The sequence below is a fragment of the Cebus imitator genome, unplaced genomic scaffold (assembly GCF_001604975.1).
Source record: "Cebus imitator isolate Cc_AM_T3 unplaced genomic scaffold, Cebus_imitator-1.0 Scaffold221, whole genome shotgun sequence".
Taxonomy (NCBI): Eukaryota; Metazoa; Chordata; class Mammalia; order Primates; family Cebidae; genus Cebus; species Cebus imitator.
In genome coordinates, this window is record NW_016107536.1 from 2,591,769 (window position 1) to 2,599,253 (window position 7,485).

General features: G+C 41.0%; 1 pseudogene; it reads right to left on the reverse strand.

Moving 5' to 3' along the window:
- Positions 1-1,667: 1,667 nt before the first annotated feature.
- On the reverse strand, positions 1,668-2,636 carry LOC108318608 (annotated as a pseudogene).
- Between the last annotated feature and the right edge of the window lie 4,849 nt (positions 2,637-7,485).

Below are 7,485 nucleotides of genomic sequence, written 5' to 3' on the forward strand. Positions count from 1 at the left end.
AAAATAAAGAGAAAGATGTGAGGATTTTTGTGGCTACATTTAAGATCTATTCCTGCTTCATGGTTGAGGTTGGGGACGTTAGCACTTTATTTCACTTTGGCAGGCGAGTAAGGAATATTCCACAACCCTTGTTTACAAGGCTGGTTTTGCCACAGGATTCAGGAAGAGGCACTCAGTTGCTTTGATTCCATTACTTAGAAACAAAAAAGGAGCAGTCCCAGAAGGGGAGTGTGAGGAGCACAGTGGCTGAGACATAATTAGACAGTAGCTTTTTTTTTTTTTTTCCCAGTGCATTATTTTTAATATCTTCATTGAAGGTGAAAAAAAACAGATCCCTACTTGTAATAACAAAACAATGTTGGAAACTGTCATTAAATCAGAACAAGTGAAAAACAGATCTGTTCCCAGACTCACAGGATTATAAATTTAGAAAGTACACACATACACAAAAAAATAAAAATTAATTATACTCAATAAGATACGTTAAATATGTACAGCTTTTTCTATGTCAATTACACCTTAGTAAGTAGTTTTAAAAAAAAGTATGATTCAACCCACACCACCAACTAATAAAGAAAAAACAAATGAGTAATGCAAAAGAAAAATCACACGTTTTGGTTTCCTCCTGAGTTAAGAACACTAACAATAATTTGCATGCAGTGAATATGGTTCCCGAAATACAACAGATGAATTCTTTTCTATACATATTTATTTATGGAGAATTGGTTAATAAACACATTTTAAGTTCAATATATTATGTATTTCTGAGTGGGGAAGCAATCTTAAACATTTTAAACACCAGAAATATACAAAATTTAAAGTGAAATAATACCAAGTGCCTTGTGTTTTGATTCTGTAGTCGCACCATAAAAATCTCAGATTAAAAAAACTCTGAAAAACATTGTTTTGAATATTAAGATCATGTTTTGGGGGAGGGAGAGAATTAACAGCCTTTCTTTGCCTTAAAATATGATTTATGAAATGTTTTATGAAATTGCAATTGGAATGAAGCAGCTCCTAAAGTCGTCAGTGTCCAGAGGAGGAAAAATTGAGCACAGGAGCAAACTACTGTTTTACTCAACGCCTTCCAATGCTCAGCTGAAGAAATTTTCACTTAAAAGAGCTGCCGAGAGCAGGCACAGTGGCTCATGTACGTAATCCCAGCATTTTGGGAGGCTGAGGTGGGTGGATCACTCGAAGCCAGGAGCTTGAAACCACCCTGGCCAACAAGGTGAAACCCCATCTCTACTAAAAATAAAAAAATAGCTGGGTATGGCAGCAGGTGCCTGCAACCCCAGCGACCCAGGAGGCTGAGGCAGGAGAATCACTTGAGCCCAGGAGGCAGAGTTTGCACTGAACTGAGATCGCACCACTGCACACCAGCCTGGACAACAGAGAGAGATATTGTCTCAAAAAAAATAAATAAAACAGAACGGAACAAAACAAAACAGCTGCTGAAGTCTTTTCTATTTTAGAAAGGTGGTATGAATAAGTTTTTCCACATATTAACTACAATTTATGGTAATTTGTGCAATGTTTTTCCGTTTTTAAATGCAAGAGTCTATCATGTCTCTACTCACAAAGTAACAGGCACTGCTAGGGGTCTTAGGCTAAGATCTGCCACCCCAGCAGTCTGCACGGACCGTAAGCAGGTGTGGAAAGGACGAAGTTCACCTGTCAGCAGCACCAAGGAATCCGACTCTCTAGCCTTTCTGCCATTAATTACCATAGATATGGCCTTTTTCCTGATAGTCTATTCCCATTGGAGGCTTTTTATTAAGACCTTGTTCCTGTGAACACATTTGGGGCACAACATATTGTCTTCAAGGTGTGGGGGTGGAAAACTGGAGGCAGGAAGCAGGAAAGCACACTCACTCTCCCTTCTTGCTTTTCTGGAACCCAGCCTTGACCAGCATGAAACTGCAGGTGCACCCAACCATCTGTGTCTGCAGGGAGACTTTTCCTATGGACCACACACCACCTGACACCGCTGGCTTCTTGTGGTGATTCCACTGCCTCTGCCGTCCTTGCCCTGGCTGAAATTCTCACCCAGGAGGCCAGCACAGCCTCTGGGGCAGAAGTTGTCACCACAACTGTATTAACTCCCTCAAGGAGAGCAGTGGGCCCTTCCAGAGCAGGCAGCCCCTCCGCAGGGGGAAGGGCCACTTGAGGAGGCTGTGTCCCAGAACTCTGCTGGCACGCTTTCCCTTTTCCACCTTTAATTTATTTTGCAATGACTTCCGGATTTTGGCCTCTTTTGCTGTGCTAGGGAAATCCTTTTGGTTTGGGTAAGCAAAGGCACACAGGCGCTTATATGCATCCAGTTTCTGGCCTCTGGTGCTCAGCTTTAATTGCTGACACCAGGCTGGCACGATGTGAAGGTGAATCAGATTAACAGGTGGCAGTTTAGAGGGTAAGGGAGGGATTGATATCTTCTTCTGAGGTCTGGGGTTATCATAGTCTGCCTTCTTCTTAGGGCAGAGCACTGTGTCACCTTTGACAGATACTTTTCCCTTGGTTCCCTTCTTCGCTGATGTTCCCGGCAAAGCAATCGTGTTTGGTTGATTAGAAGCCTGCTGATCCTCTTCCCTCGCCTTCTCTGTGGTGGTCCACTCCTTGCCTTTTACCTTCTCCATATTTGGACAGGAAGCGGAGCTTGGCCAGATGCATCCAAAATGGCCCTTGGCCCAAGATTGTTGTTTGCAAAGTCTCCTCCCACTTCCTGCCTCTCCTAGGCAGTAGATTTTATTCCCCAACCCAGCCTGGCTGCTTCCCACATTCTCTGCTTCAATCTTTTGATGGCCAACAACATAATGCATCTTGCTAACAAGCTGAAGGCTCCTTGGGTATCACAGCTAATGACTCAAAGTCAGAGAAAGAAAAAAAGAAGGGCATGGGAGCCATTGTACAGGGAAAATATCGAGTACAAACCCCATATAATGCATCGTATAAAACAGATCGCCAAGCGTGATTCACTTGTCAAGTCCTTGAGTTATTGCATGGATTTCACCTTTGCCACTCAACATTAGAGATAATGCGTAATTATTGTTTGAAAAAAAGATTGAGAACATCTACTCTCCAGTAACACATACTCCCTCTGGTACTGCAGTTTCTGAAATCTGATTTTCCTTGCTTTCCCCCACCCCAGTGCAAATTTAATACCTTGAATTTAATGCCTGCAATCCCCTGAGCAGTTATGTCAGAATCTTTAGCTCATGTCCATCTGGAAGACTAATTCCTGAGGGTTCTTTGACATTATGTGATGGGGGATGAAAGCCTGCAGGACAGCCAGGAGCCAGGAAGGGCAAAGGTGACGGTGTTCAGAAGCTAAGAAGAAAATAACATGTCAGCAGAATCCACCGTGAAGTTACAGCCATTTGCGCTTGGCTATGTATCAAGCCAGCTCTCTAATCAACAATGCAACTCCATTTCCCAACCCTGGAATTAGATACTATACAATATAATCCTTGGGAAAGACTTCTCCATGGCAGCCGTGGCTGTAGAGTAATGGGGTTGAGCAAATGGTAGGGCTTAGGTAATATGTCTTATTTCTTTCTGCCTGCAGTAAGTCATCCTGGCTATGATTAGGTCACTCACAGTATTACTGAAGGCTGGCTAGAGGATTTTACTCAATTCTCAAAAATTCACTAAGAAAATTGTGAATATATAAGCTTTAAGGGGAAGTTAACTATGATACCATTGAAATTTGTTTTCCAAGTTGAAGATTCAAAATCTTGTTCATAGCAGAAAGCTACCTTCATTTTATCAATATACAGTGTATCTTTTCTATGTAGACCCAGGAACCAAAACGCACCTATTTAAAGGGGAAAAGGCAATACCCAAGCAAAAATAACCATTAGGAAATAGCTGAGAAATATTGGGGAAACCAAGTCTTCCATTCTATCAGACACCAAACATTTTCAGCACTGCAACAATGAGACTGGAGACCAAAATATACCACTGTCTTCTGAAAAACCAGACATACATGAATTATAACCCATCTTGAGGTTAGAAACAATGGCTTTAGCAATAGCTACAATTGCTTAAGTACATACTGTTTTTTTGTTGTTTGTTTGTTTGTTTGTTTTGAGACGGAGTTCCACTCTTGTTACCCAGAATGAAGTGCAATGGCGCGATCTCGGCTCACCGCAACCTCCGCCTCCTGGGTTCAAGCAATTCTCTTGCCTCCGCCTCCCGAGTAGCTGGGACTACAGGCACGCGCCACCATGCCCAGCTAATGTTTTGTATTTTTAGTAGAGACGGGGTTTCACCGTGTTGACCAGGATGGTCTCGATCTCTTGATCTCGTGATCCACCCGCCTCGGCCTCCCAAAGTGCTGCGATTATAGGCATGAGCCACAGCGCCCGGCCCGTACGTACTGTTTTAAAAAAAAAAAAAAAAAAAAAAAAAAACTACCAGGGAATTTGCATGCCTAAGAGTTAAGCTTCTCCACAAGTTTGCAGAGTACCATTATTATACCCATTTTACGGGTGAGCAAATTGGGATCCAGAGATGTTAAAAACCTTACATGAGATCATGTAACTGAAAAGTGGCAGAACTGGTACTGAAATCAATTTCTGCCTCACTCCAAATCCTATTCTATTTATGCTCATTATGATATTTATACTTCTTTCTCTGAAAGATAATTCATTCATTTATTCTTTCACTCAAAATTACTAAATGGCTGGGCACAGTGGCTCACACCTGTAATCCCAGCACTTTAGGAGACTGAGGACGGTGGATCACTGGAGGTCAGGAGTTTGAGACCAGACAGGCCCACATGGTGAAACTCCGTCTCTACTAAAAATACAAAAAATTAGCTGGGCATGGTGGCATATGCCTGCAAACCCAGCTACTCAAGTGGCTGAGGCAGGAGAATTGTTTGAACCTGGGAGGTGGAGGTTGCAGTGAGTTTGAGATCACGTCACTGCACTTTGGCCTGGGAGAAAGAGCAAGACTCCATCTCAAAAAAACAAACAAACACAAACAAAAGAAAACCCAGTGTCTAATATCTATCAGACACTGTTATAAATACTAGGATTATAGCGGCTGTGAAACAAAATTCCTATCCATGTGGATCTGACCTCTTGTAATCATTAATCTATAAAGAAATGTATGGTATGTTTGGGGATGAGACTTATGGACTACTACTTCAAATAAGGTAGTAAGGAAAGGTCTCTCCAAGGACAGGTCACTGAGCTGGGTACATGGAGAAGGAGGGCGCAAGGAAGGTGAATATCTGGGATAAGAGCTTGACAGACAAGGAAGAAAGGATACGCAAACATTTTGACACAGACGCACGCTTCCTACAGTAAAGGAAAAGCAAGGCTATAAATGCTGGAGCCAACTGAGCAAGGAGAGAATGGTAGAAAATGGAGAGAGAGGGAGGCTTCAGGGGGCCAACCTTGCAGGTTCTTGCTGGCTTTTATTTTACATGTGATGGGAAGCAACTGGAGGGTTGAAAACACAGGAACATCTATGATCTTACTGTATTTCAAAAGGATTGCCTTGGCAGTTGTGAGCAGAATGGGCTTTGGGGTATAGGTTGAAAGAGAAGGCAAGGAGAAGCGCTAAGGGTCTGTCTCAGTAGTCCAGGTGAGATACGATGATGAAGAATTAGAGGCAGATGTGAGAGAAAGAGAAGTGTCGAGAAAGACTCCAAAGCTGGTGGCCCGAGCAACTAGACAGCCCAAGCAGTCTTGAAAAAGGAAGCTGGAAGACTCACACTTTCTGATTTCAAAACTTATTACAAAACTATAATAATTAAAACACTGTGGTAATGGCATAAGGACAGACATGCAGACTAATAGAATAAATTGAGAATATAGAAAAAAACTCATACATCTATTAATATGACCAGTTATGTCAGAATCTTTGGCTCAACCGATTTTTGTCAAGGGTGCCAAGCTCATTCAATGAGGAAAGGATAGTTTCTAAATGGTGCTGGGACAACTGGATAGTCACATACAAAAGAATGAATTTGGTCTCTTATCTCACACCATATGCAAAAATTAGAATGAATCAGCCTCATGTAAGAGCCAAAACCATAAAATTCTTAGAAGAGAGCATAGGATATACCTTCATGGCATTGGATTTGATAATTGATTCTCAAGTATGACGACATAAACACAAACAACAAAAGAAAAAAAAACAGATTAGACTTCAGCAAATGAAAAGCTTTTCACATCGAAGGACTTTATCATTGAAGTGAAAAGACAACACATGCAACGGGAGAAAACATTTGCAACTCATACAGCTGATGAGAATCTAGTATCTAGAACACAGAAAGAACTTAAAGCGAAAAGACCACTCACAGGACAAGAGAGTATTTGCAAATCATATTGCCAATAAGGGTCTAATATGTAGAACATATAAAGAACATATAAAGCATTCTTACAACTTCACAAGTAAAAGATAAACAACTGAATTTTTTAAATGGACAAAGGCCTTGAATAGACATTTCTCCAAATAGCTGATCAATGTAATTAGTTACCAGGTAAATGATAATCAAAACCACTATAAGGTTCCATTTCACATCCACTAGGATGTCTATAATCCAATAAACAGAAACTAACAAGTGTCATCCAGGATGTAGAGAAATTGGAGTCCTCCCATATTACTGGTAAGAAGGCAAAATGGTTAATCCACCATAGAAAACAGTTTGGTGGTTCCTGGAAAAAATTAAGCATAGTAGTACCATACGACCCCAAAATTCTGCTCCTATGTAAATACCCTAAATAGCTAAAAACAGGTACTTAAATACATGTACACCCATGTTCATAGCAGCACTATTCACAATAGCAGTAAGGTGGATGGAAACAGTTCAAATGCCCATGACCAATGAATGGATACACAAATTTTAGTATATACACATGGTGGAATATGATTCATTCATAAAAAGGAATGAAGTACTGATACTAGCTACAATGTGGATAAGCCTCCAAAACACTACACTAAGTGAAAGAAGCCACATACGAAATGTCACGTTATATGATTCCATGTATGTTAAATACCAGTAATAGATAAATGCATAGACAGGATGCAGGTTGGCACTTGTCAGAAATTGGGGAGGGGCAGGGAATGGGGAGAAACTGGTTAACTGGAAAGCATATTTTCCTTTTTACCTATTAGATAAAGTGGTAGTTGCATTGCGAATGTACTAAATGCCACTGAATTATCCACTTGAAAATGGTGAATTTTGGGCTTTTTGAATTTTACATCAATAAATTATTAAACTGTAAGTTTTTTTAAATCTAGGAGCAGATAGACTCCAGGGCCCACACACTAAACTATAATGCTGTAGCGACAGGGGCAGTTGTGCTGTAGGATTGGCTTTCCATGAGCAGGTCTTACTGTGATGCCGGTTTTCCTGTAACTGTCCTCAGATTGTGCCTGGTTACTGGATTCCTAATCAAGGCAGGAGGGCTTCTGATGTGCATGGAGTGTTTTAAATATTAAGAGACTAATGAAGTTAAGATATTCAAC